At 39.8% G+C, this 12644-nt stretch overlaps 1 protein-coding gene across 3 annotated transcripts in view; it reads left to right on the top strand.

The window, feature by feature from the left end:
• Positions 1-12644, top strand: part of COL25A1 (collagen type XXV alpha 1 chain) — a 512404-nt gene that overhangs the window by 339504 nt on the left and 160256 nt on the right. The gene's annotated exons all lie outside the window — the stretch shown is intronic.

Here is a 12644-nt window from a genome sequence, read left to right as displayed (position 1 = left end):
ATTACTCAGCAACGAAAAAAAAAAAAAGAAATCTTGCTATTTTCGACAAAATGGGTGGACCTAGAAGGTATTATGCTAAGTGAAATAAGTCAGACAAAGACAGACAGATACCATTTTATTTCACTTATATGTGGAATCTAAAAAGCAAAACAAATGAACAAACAAAACCAAGCAGAAACAGACCCATAAATACAGAGAACAAACTGATGGCTGCCAAAGGAGAGTAGGGTGAGGAGATGGGTGGAAAAAAAATACATTAAATACCTGTTCTTTTTAAAAATGCATGGAGTTAAAGATAAATCAAAGATTATGCATCCTCAATTGACATAGTTGAATATATATTATCAGTTATTATTTTACTTAGAATAGTTATGACATAACTTCCCTGTAACCTCTTCTTACCTGGTAACCTGAGCTGTGGAGTTATTTGGCAAAAAATAAACATGGTGGACTTTTGAGTTTCTGAAAGAAATGTTGCTCCTTGCAGGAAACTCAGGGTCACCATTGACATTAGTGCAGGTTGTGCATTGCACAGGGCTGCTCAGCCAAGTGGGAGGTGGAGTCTGCAATTCAGCTCCTGCTTCACCTGCCAAGCTCTGAGCCCTGGCATGGGACTACATATGTCTGGAGGGAAACCTACTTACCTAATTCATACGAAGTCTCATTTTGGGCCATCAAGACCCTGAATGAAGCATGTGCAATTTACTAGAAATTTAACCAGTCAGAATCTAAGTGGTGGGTATCGTGATCTGAGATGAGAACAAGGCATCCAGGAGGAAAGGTAGAGTGGGCAGTAGCTGAAAAGAAGCTACAGCTAGATATGGAGTGGATAAATAGCAGCTGAAACTATGGCAATGAGTGAGATGCCCGGAGAAAGTGTGTAGACTGTGCAGAGGGAAAGAGAAGAAGTCGTGGCGGGGGTAAGAGTTATTTATGAGGTACGGAAGAGGAAGAGGAAAAGCCCATCAGAACAGAAGACACAGAAAAAAGCATTGCCAAAGAAGCTTAAAAACGAGTGGCTACCCATAGTGTGCTTGAAATTAGGAGTCATTTAGTGACATTAGTAGGCTGGTGGTTTTCAAAGCAGGATAGCCATGATTTTAGGAGTGACTCAGGATTGGAAAGGTATGGAGAGTGAAACTGAAGAATACTCTTTCTAAAAGTTTGGATTCACAGGCAAGAGGGAGACAGGAGTCCAAAATATCTGCCCGTGTTCGAGATGTGAGAAAAAAAACTTTCATTGGATAGAGCTCATTTCATCTTCAAGAAACTGTGTAAAATTGTTTTATTTCTTTTGCTGCTAGTCTTCACTCATGAACTAGAGCATGAGTCAACAAAGGAAAATTGTGGTGACCTCTAAGGCACAGTTTCTAGCTGAAATCAATATATCTTCATAAGCACTCACTGGAAGCAGGTTGGACATGCAGTTAGATATCTGTGACTTCTTGATTGTCAACAGGCTATTCAGGGAATACTAATTTGGGCTCTGACGAATTGTTAGAGACCTTTGTTGCATAAAATCTTCTAATATATTCATTGATAGTCACCATGCATAGGGTACAAAGCTAGACATTTGAATTAGAGAAGAGAGGAAAGAAAGAAATATTAATGGAAGACCATATGCTCTTTTAATTACTTCCTGCAACTCCCATTTGACATGATTACTTTATGTCCCATCTTACAGATGTGGAAACTGAGGCTCAGAGAGGTTAAGTGATCTGACCAAGGTCATGAGCTAGTGCATATTAAAACCTCCAAAGTCATGTTTGTTATATTTTCCCATATACTTCTCTTCCTGACAGTATGAGCCCTGATAGTTTAATATGAAGCATAAATCTTATACCTAGCAAAGTGAGCTAAGTTTTATAAAAAAGTTACAAGTGCCGAGGAGTTCAAAAACGGGGGGAAAAAGACATATCAAAAAGAGGGTCAGATAAAGCTAGAGAAGAGAGGTCACTGAGATGAGCCATCAAGTGACTGACTATGATAGTGACATTGTAGGGGAGGTGCAGGTGGGACTTTTAAATGCAAGGACCAACATTTCTTTCGGAAACCCAAATTTCTACCATGTTTATTTTTTCCCCCAAGTAGCTCCATAGCTCAGGTTTCCAGGTAAGAGGTTTCAAGGAAGTTGCTATAATAATTCCAAGCAAAATGATAATGGATGTTTATTCAACAGAAAGAACGGGATAAGCAAAGATACAGAGAGTGACAAGAGTGAGGGGCATTCTGTGAACACCTAGATTTAAGGCTGACTAGAGGAGAGGATCATTGTGGGAAATTGGAGTGGGGTGTATGTGGTGGGGGGGAGTTAGGAGCAGATTTCAAGGAGTTTGGACATAGGCAGCAGTTAACACTTTATTTGGTTGGAATCTGAAAGGTCATCTAAAATAAAATTTTAAATTATATAGCTGTTTCTTTGGGGAATTTTTAAACAATCTGAAAAAGTAGAGAAAATGTTATCATAAGATAACACATTGCTCTAGAGACATCACCCAGCTTCAAGAATTATCAATGGCCAATCTTGTTTTATTAATCCCTTTCCTTCATTTATTTAGCTTTGTTTTGCTGGCGTATTTGAAAGCAAAACCTAGATATTATGTCACTGTATCTACAAGTACAAAAGTATGAATCTAACTGATAGGGCCTTTTTTTTTTCAATTTTTATTAATTTATTTTTGTTACAGATGTTTCTCTTTTTTACCCCCTAGACACCCTCCTCCCCATCCCCACCCTTTTCCCAGCAATGTTATGTATGTCCATTGGTTACACATCCATGCATATAAGTTATTTGATTTATCTCATCCATCCGCCCCCTCCCCCCCACCGAGGTTTGTCAGTCTGAACCTCACTCCTTTCTATGTCTTTGGGACTATTCTGTCTATCAGCTTATTTTGATAGGGCCTTTCTAAAACATAACCATCATTTCATATCAACTCCAACAAAACTAATAATAATTTCTCAGTATCATTATACACAATTATATTCATATCTTCCCAATTGTCTCAAAAATCTCTTTTTACAGATGGTTCATTTGAATCAAGACTGTAAGCTCACACTTGGCATTTAATTGCTATGACTCTTCAATTTCTTTTACTCTATAGTTGTTTTTCTTATCTTTTTATTTTGTTCATGTCATCGATTTTTCAGGACATTTGTCCTGTGTGTGGGATGCCCCCCATTCTGGACTGGTCTAATGACTTCCTCATGGTGCTGTTCGCCTTTCTTCAGTATTTCTTATGAACTGTGAGTTCCGTGTAAAAGTTTGACTAGACTCTGGTTCAACTCTTTGGAAGACTCATAAAGGTGTGTGATACTGTCTGGTTCCCTATATCGAGAGGTGCATAGTGTTCCGGGTTGATCAGCAGGTCAAGTGGAGTTGGCTGGACTCCCTACAACCTGGTATCTCACAGCTTTTGCATCCTTGGAGGATCGTTTCCGGTAACAACTTTTTCACTGTGGATTGAAAACGGGCCCTTGACTTTTTCTGAGCTGAGGAATATGTTCAGAAAGGTGCTTTAGAAAATATAATGTGGCAAAAGTGTGCGGGATGGAGTGGAGTGCGGGAAAACCAGGAGAGGCTTGTAGACCAGGCCTGTTGTCCAGGAACAAGGGTGCCCGCGGCAAACTTGGAAAGATGGATTCGAGGGATTTTGTGGAGAATTAAATCTATAGGACATGACAATAAGGTACATTTCCTGACTCAAACATCACACTGGCGTGGAGGGGTAGCGTTGTGTTTAACAAAAACAGGGAAGTCAGGAGTCGGGACAGGCTGGAGGCCGAAACCGAGAAGCTGGGTTTGAGAAGGTTGAGTTGAGCCGAGGATGGCAATCTCGCGCAGACATCTGGTGCGCAGTTGGGAATGCAAGGATTGCAGCCTGGAAAAGAATTTAGGACATAAGTCAGGTAATAGTTAATGCCTCGAGGGCGTATTTCATAGCTGCTGAAGGAAGTGAAGTGAAAAGACAAAAGGTTTAGACACAAATTTGGGCGATCCTGACATTTATGAACTTTGTCAACCCTTCCTCCCCAAAGCTCCGCTTTATTTAGCTTTGGTTGAGCACAGGGTAACTCCTTTGCAGGGCCCCAGGGACTGGCTCGCAGTTTCCCTTCCCACAGCTCAGCTCCCCTCTCCCTAAAGGAAAGAAATGCCCCCAACACCAATATGTATTTCAGCTCTTGTTACTTTATCTTTCCCTAAACCAAACTGTAAAAATATGACATCTCCTCTGCTACCTCCTTTCTCTTTCCTCAAATTCAATTTCCTTTCTTTCTACAACCAATCTGTTATTTAGGGAACTTTGGTGGAAATAGTAAGAAGAAGGGCAGGACTTTAAAATGAGAGAAGGGAGGGCAAAGGGGGCGTTTCTTCCCCCGGCATGAAGACAAGGCGGATGAACCTGTGTGGGGAGCAAGGGGAAGAATCTGTGGGAATGGTAGTGGTGGGAGAGATGAGAGCCATGGCGAAGGGCAGGGAAGACTGGGGAGGAGGCGAGAGGTAGACAGGTACAATACGATCTCCACAGAGCGAAGATACAGACAATTCTGGAGTCTGGGAGCCTGGTAGTTGTTGAAGCTTACATTAAAAGCCTTTCATCTTGCAGTGGCTGGGTGGCTCAGTTGGTCGGAGCGCCATCCCGTGCACCAAAAGGCTTTGGCTTTGATTCAGGGCACATACCTAGGTTGCAGGTTCGATCCCCAGTCTGGAGCGTGTGGGAGGCAACTGATCAGTGTTTCTCTCTCACATTGATGTTTTTCTCTTTCTAAAATCAATAAAAACATATCCTCCAGTGAGGATTCAAAAAACTTTTAAAAACTTTTGATCTTTTTAGTGATCAGCTGGAAATGAGGGAGCCTGGGCTTCTAACGGACATTGGAAGCTTGAGAATCATAGACAAACCCTGGGACTCAGGCTGCCCCAGCCTCATCTGGCACTGGTTTTCCAGTCCTTCTGCATATGCTCTTTGACCCAAAGGGACATCCTGCCCTTATCCCTGCTCAGCTGCCCTTCGCAAAACAGATATTGCTCCATAAGGAACTACAAATGAAGCAAAGAATCCAGCTGCCCTTCAAACCAAGCTTTCTTAGGTCGGCTGGGCAAAATTATGCGGGGACGGTATTTAGGAAACATGCTGAAATAGCAATTATAAATTAAACCCAAGGTTTAAAGATGCATGTACCTCTGAATACATTTGAATTATGTCGAGGACACTGAGAGTATTGTAGGATAGTTTACACCGTTAGCTGTGAAATCACAGGGGCTACTGTGGGCATTTACGGAGCAAGTTGATACTTTCTTTCGACAAAAGGAATGTTTAGGATTCCAAATCTTTCACCATGGAGTTCATTTTATTTGACCTCTAAAAAATAAGTTAAAAATGCAAAGTTAAACAGAAAAGTTTTAGCAATCCCTTGAAACGTTTAGAGACAAGGAAGGATGCTGGAAAGAAGGGCCCCCTTGGTTTTGATTGGCAGGAGCGGTGATTTGGCTGTAGTTAATTTGCATTGTGTTAGAAAAGAAAGCCAGAGTGAGCTTCCCTGAGTCCTGCTGTTTCATAAGCCCTTAACTCCATTGAGCTACATCAGTCTTCCTTCTGAGAGTCCTTTTTTAATGATTGGTTTTTCTAAATTCTCCTTTGGTGCTAGACCCCGCTAACTGTTTCCTTATGGCAGCTGCTTATGATTTAAGACTGATCATGGGCACATAGAGACCCTCGTTCAGGACTCAAACTGACACCACAAAATCACTTCTACTTACGATCTCACTACAGAAAACGTACAGAAAATAATAGCTGTAGAAATTAGTTTTGCAATAAGCAGAGCTGTTTGGGGTATTTTAAATTTCTGTTTATATCTACCTCTTTTTCTGCTTGGTCTCTTTTAATCTTCAATGCAGAATGAAAGGTGTCAAGTCTGAAGCTATAAATCTGTTTATAGCTATAATTCCCTTCCCTGGCTTAGCAAAGTTTGACTTTAATAAACACAATTCTGCAGCAACATTGAGTCTGGTTCTTGTATAATTCTTTATATGCTGCTGTTTTGAAGACTGAGTTTTATTGCATTCTTTCTGGTGTTTTGATGCGGCAAGAATTGATTGAGCACCTGCTATATGCTAGGAATGACTAGGTAGTTCTAGGGCCTAAAATTTAGTCTTGTTTAGTCACTAAAGTGATGTGGTTAAAACTACAATGAAGTATTTTTGTTTTGCATTTTTTTGTTTGATAATAGTTCTGGAAAATTGAGGTAAATTATAGTAATCCTGCATATCTTCCAATGTTGTCAACCACGCACCTAACACACTTCTCACCACATTGCCTTTTGATTGTAAGAAATCAATACATTTACTTTCTTTATCCTCAGGTCAAATTACCTGAAAAAAATGTTATGTTTATTATGATTAAAAATTATTAAAAATATTGAGTGTGTAAACCAGGCATTCTACAAATTGCTTCATGGACAGTGTTTTACTTTAGCCAAACAGTGAACATTGTTCTCCCCATTTTACAGAAGAAGTTATTGAGGTTCACAAAGGTCATCACAACCAGGACCTCAGACCGGATTTGTCTGACTTTAAAACTGGAGCTCTAAATCACCAAGATTTGTGTATTATGTATACTTGATTTTCAAATTCCCTTGACTTATTCTTTTACTTTTTAGTTTTTACTTTTCCTGAAGCATTTAAAAATAAATTAGATACAAGCATGCGCAAACGCACACACACACATTAATCTATATTTATATATAGGAACATCTGTATTTTCACAGCAGGTTTTTCATAACAAGTTTAAAATGAACATGTTACTCACTGAAATTATTTGTGATTTGAAAGTCTGTAAAACAAACAAACAAACAAAAATGATGACTTGAGAAAGAAATGCCCCTAAAAATGATATTCCAGTAAAGCAGAAAACTATGTATATGAGTTCAAGGTTGAGGCATATACTTGGAAGAACGCACATTCACACTTAGGTAGAGGTAAACCTGTGCTGATGGCATAAAACACTTCATTCAGAAGTGAGGTGGACTAATCCACACGCAAATAGCTAGGGTCCCTGTGTTTCTGCTAAACACTAGCTTTTTCCATTGCTACTACTATTTGCAATATACTTTTGTGCAGTTTCAGATACCTGCTAAAAACCATGGTACCAAATTCAATTTTGTCGTGAATGTATGGTTTAAGCGTGTCTGTGTCATTGGTACAGTGTCACATTGAGGACACAGTCAGGGAGCAAGCAGGCAGATGGCTTACGCTCGGTAGAATTGAGGCTTCTTTTCCACTTGAACAGGAGAAGGCTGGATATTCCCTGTGTCCTTCCTCCCTGGGAGACTGCACATCGATAAAGCAATGTTTGCAGGGGTACCTGAGCACACACATCAAATGTGCAGTGACCACAGGCTGTATTCTGCTCCCAGGGAATGGCCAGTGTGTCAGACTCTGTCTTCTTGACTCTTAAAAGACTAGGGAAGTGATGGCTTTTAAAATATAATAAGTTCGTTTTCAGTCTAAAAAGTAGAGGAAGGGAAATGTAATAAAGGTGTATTTTATTCCTAAGTTAACACAGAAGAAGGATGGTGGCCACACAGTGTAGCCACTGTGCATCATCCATGCTCCTTTTATCCAAAAGGAATGATAGAATTCTCTGTCTCTCTCTGTCTCTCTGTCTCTCTGTCTCTCTCTCTCTCTCTCTCTCTCTGTCTCTCTCTGTCTCTCTGTCTCTGTCTCTCTCTCTCTCTCAACTATTTCTGATGGGGACAGCCAAAGATTCCAAAAATCTGTTTGGATTTAAAATACACCCCTAAACGCAGATTGAAAACTCCATGTGCTTCACTGGGCTCTGGAGCTGCTGTGTTGATCAGGGTTGACCAGCTTAGGACAGCGCTTTTCTGCAAATGCACTGCATTGTGAAATTTCAAATTTATAAACAATGTTGATCTGTCCGTGGCCCCCATGTTCAATCAGTTAGCCGGTCTTGGTGGTTCTACCTCAGACATATCTTCTGAATCTAGAACTGTCCCGTGTTCCCGCTGTCATGATCCTAATTCAGATCTCTACCATCTCTCCTGAACCGAGGTAACAGCTCCCTGAGAACAGCACTCCGTGCTCAGTGCCATCAGTCACTCTTGAGCTTGCCTTGTTAAACTGAGGACGGCTTGCCCGCTTCGCCAGCCTTGCCAGGTCTTTCTAGCGTGATGTCCTCTCACACTTACGCATGTTTTTCCCTTTGCCTGAACCGCTTCACTCTGTCCCAGTCCCCCTTATCTCCGGCCAACTTTCAAGAGCCAATTCTACCTTCTTTCCTGTCTGTGCTCCCACAACACAGCGTTTATTCAGCTCTATGACTATACTTACATGTGCCTCCTCCAGACTCAGCCCACATTGCCTGGCTAATACTTAGCCATGAACACTTAGAAAGTGAAACTTGCTTGTTCTCATAATTCTATAGTAATGAAAAGATTAATCAGGAAAAGGTTATTTTTCAAAAACTAAAATGACCTACAATTTTCTGGGATAGAAATTATAACCCCATTCTTATTCCAACAGCTCTGACTGCCAAGAATTTCCAGCCTTTGCATCTTTTTTTGTGTTTTCCACCTCTAGCAGAATTTAATTTGTTTTTATTATTGCCATCTTTTAAAAATCAGTCCCTCTTCAGCTTTTGTTAGTTCAAAGTAAGCAAAAATGTACAGTGGTAGTGAATGAAAGGCTTTTATTGGGACATCCAACTGGTATGAATTTGTCTTTTCCAGCTATGTTTCAATTACTTTCGTGTGGATTGAAATCTAATCTGTCCCTGCATCTCATCTGCTGTGCCTCTTCCTCACTGTGCTTTTAGTTTGGTTTTATCATTTCATTGAAAGAGATAATGGAGCATGGAAAACTTTGAGCTTGGATAGAAATAAATTTTGGGAGACTCACGTTAAAGGCTTGGTAAAAATAAAAAGATTATTAACATCAAGTCATTTGAATAGGGGCTAATTTGAAGTTTGCCACTGAAATTGTTACATTCTTTGGTAGTAAATTAATAATACTCTGAGAGCACTCGGAAAGCAGTGTTCCAAGTACTGAATAACAGCACAAACAACGAAAGCTGTTTCACCACCTTTAAATTTGATGTAAATAGAGCTAATTACATAAAGTTAATTAAAAAGATTATTTCAAATATTGTTGTTTATTTAAGTGGACGTTATAAAATATCTGACTCTAACATGCTAGATCAGACAAGAAGGACAAGGATCCCCAAAGAGGCCTCATATAAAACTATGATTCAATATTTACTGTTTTATGGTTACTAATTTTACTATATTTACTTTCCATCGACCTCAACCATGTTTTAGTGACAAAGTTTTATCTTCAAATATTTACCAAGCCGTCACTGATTCTGAGAGCTGAGCAACAAATATGTTGGTGTAGTTTGAAGCAACAAAATGCCATTGAAAAATACTCTGTAATTAAAAGAATTCACTGACTTGTATTGCTGCCAGTCTTTTAGTGAATACTAGTGATTTTTTTTCTTTTACTCTAAAGACAAAAAATAACTCAATGACCTAGCTTTAATTTTAAAAGTTAATAATCAAAGAAACCTTTATTCTATTTATAGTGTTTTAACTTAAAAAAGAACCATGGCTCCCAAATTTTGAAACACTATGTTTACTAAGGTAGCCCATGTTTTTTTTTTTCTTAAAATTCAACCCGCATTTGCAGTGAAGAGAGTCCAGTTCAGAGAGAAGAGTGGGATTTCTGTCAAAGCAGAAGAAAAACACCTGCCATTAATCCCAAGAGCACAAGTGGGGTCTGGAGTGTCCGAAGCAGCCACCACAGCTGTGAATGGAGGGTGACCTCTGCTTCGGTTCTGTCTTGAGCTGGCAGGTGTCAGGACGCCATTCTGTCTGCTCAGAAACACCCCCGTTTGTAGCATGTGAATGCAAATTGTGAATGCAAATTTTCAAGCCATCGAAAGAGTTCTAGTTAATATATGTTACTGTGGTATTTGGTACTTCCTAATTGGATTTTAGGGAAAAGACTCATCTCCGTGCCCCACTACAGAATTATTTCAGGAAAGCTTGGATCCCAAACATGCCATAGTGATTTTAGAGGACCGGCACAATGAGAAGCTTGGCCTCTGAAATTTCATCAGTGACAGCAAATAGAACTTTACAGGGGAGACGCCCTGGGGAGGGCCGAGGAAAAAGCTGGGGAGGACCCGCAGTGACTATGAGTCACCTGACAGTAGCTGGACTTTCTGGGCGTGATTTTTCTTAATGCTAATATCTAATGCTAGCACTAGTTTTTTCAGAACTGAGTATTTAGCTTGTCTAATCAGTTTCAGTTTCTCCCACCATATTCTTCATCAGTACCTAGAATATTGCCAAACTCTCAATGGGCATTCCACAAATGTATGTGAAGATCAAAATAGAGTTCAACAACATGCTACTCAAACCAAGGCTAGACTCTCCATTGTATCCTAAACTTGATGGTAGCTATCCTCTCATTCTTTTCTTTGGGTTACCTTTGGTCTCACCAAAAATAAAATTCTATTTGTGGAGTATTAGTGAACATTTAGTATGTGTTTAATATGGCCAAGTGAATTCCTCAGACATAATTTTGCAGAGGGAGGCACACACACTGTACTAATTACTTGATTCACTGAAAACATAAATAGAAACATTAAACATTAAAAATGTACTGAAAATAGCCCTGGATGGCTTGGCTCAGTGGTTGGAGCATCGGACCTCGGACCAGAGAGGCCTGGGTTCGGTCCTGCTAAGGGCACGTACATCGATTGCGGTTTGTCCCCGGCCCTGGTTGGGGTTGCGTGGGTGGCGACCACTCGATGTGTCTCTCTCACATTGATGTTTCTCTCTCTCTCTCTTCTCCCTCTCTCCTTCCTGTTCCATCTCAAGATAAATGCAAAAATGTCCTCAGGTGAGGATTAAAAAAAAAAAATACTGAACATGTTAAAAAATAATTTTCCTAGCCTCCCCTTTTTAATGCCAAAATTATTTTCTGAGTAAGAGATAAAAGGGTTTTGTCTTGTTGATTCCATCATCTTAGCCCCCCGTTCCTCTCCCTGATGCTGTATAATTCCTCTTTCTCTCATTTGGAACTTGAGATCTTGGGGTCAGAGTCCCTGACTCTGTGGGAAATGCAGTTGGGAGGCATTTCAGAAAGTACCTGTTGAAGGCAGGCACATGGTCATCATTCTTTCTGAGAATCTAGTGCTAGAGCTGTGTCCCAACACTTAGCATCCCAAACCGCTGCATTTAAAGTCCCACAGACCTACCCTTGATAGTGTTTTTAATTTTTAATTTTAGGCATCTATAAAAGTATTAATAATTATATTGTCCTCTCGGGATTGGGAGAAGGTTAAATGCTGTAACAGGTTCTTTGTTGATGGTGAAACATACAAAATATAAGACATGATGTTATTGTTGTTATTAACTTCATGATAACCTCACAACTATAACCTCACTACTGAAAATGGGAATCTGGTACTGCTCTCCCGTTGCTAACACTTAGCAGGAGACAGTTCATAGGCAGAACATTCCCACCTGCCCGCCTGAAGTGACAGCAGCCTGCACTGGGACCTGGGAGGGTACTCACTGGATCCTTGGCTTTGCTTGCCATCTAGACGTCTTATCTCCCAGCCCTGCTGGAGATGACGGCGAGAGAGGAAGGTAACTCTGAATGTTTCAGTTCCTCGGGTAGGCAGAGCTCTGAAACATGGCTTTATTTTTAAGAGCTAGAGGGGAAGAACTATTGATGCCTTTAGAATGAGTATTTCCTGCTAGTGTTTTTGTTCAAAGGTAAAGAAAATGTCAGTGTGTCTCAAGAATAGACAGCTGTCCAGAGAAACAAATTCCTAAGAAGGTCCCCATGTGTATGGCCATCTAACTTATGCTAGAGGTAACACTGTGCGACAGTGGGGAAAAGATGCATTTCCAATACGTGGTGTTAGGTTAGTTTGATGTGAACATGGGGTAAAAGTATCTTGACTTTGACCTCACATGGTACACAAAATCAGTTCATCGTGAATTCTAAATATGAAAGATAAAAGAATAAAGCTTTTAGCTTTTAGAATAAACACAGAAGAACCTCTTTATGATTTTGGAATAGGCACAGATTTCTTAAGTGGAACACAAAAGAAAGATAACCCGAAATAGAAAAAGTGTTAAAATGAGTTCTATTAAAATTAAGAACTTCTGCTCATTAAAAGTACCTTTAAGAGAATCAAAATACAATGTGCAGAGTAGGAAAATAGATTCACTCTCTCTCTGCACATATATATGTGTATATATGTGTGTGTGTGCGTGTGTGTGTAATATATAGTATTACAGTATAATATATAAAGAACTCTAACAAATCAATAGGACAATGTAATAGAAAAAGGGCAAAATATGTGAACACTTTTCTGGAAGAGTTTGCAAAATGGCCAGTACCTACATTAAGAGAAGTTCAACTTAATTACTAAAGAAATACAAATTTAAATGCAATGTGAAACTACTATGCCTCCCATCAGAATGTTTAAAGAGAAAAAGATGGAAAATACAAAGTACTGGTGATGATATAGGGGAAACGAAGGTCCCATACATTGCTGACAGGAGTGTAAATTGTTAGAACCACACTGGAGAACTATTTGGCA

This window comes from Molossus molossus, unplaced genomic scaffold, assembly GCF_014108415.1.
Source record: "Molossus molossus isolate mMolMol1 unplaced genomic scaffold, mMolMol1.p scaffold_m16_p_1, whole genome shotgun sequence".
In the NCBI taxonomy this organism is placed as follows: Eukaryota; Metazoa; Chordata; class Mammalia; order Chiroptera; family Molossidae; genus Molossus; species Molossus molossus.
The sequence above is the reverse complement of the archived record's forward strand: the minus strand, read 5'-3'. Positions and strand labels throughout refer to the sequence as shown.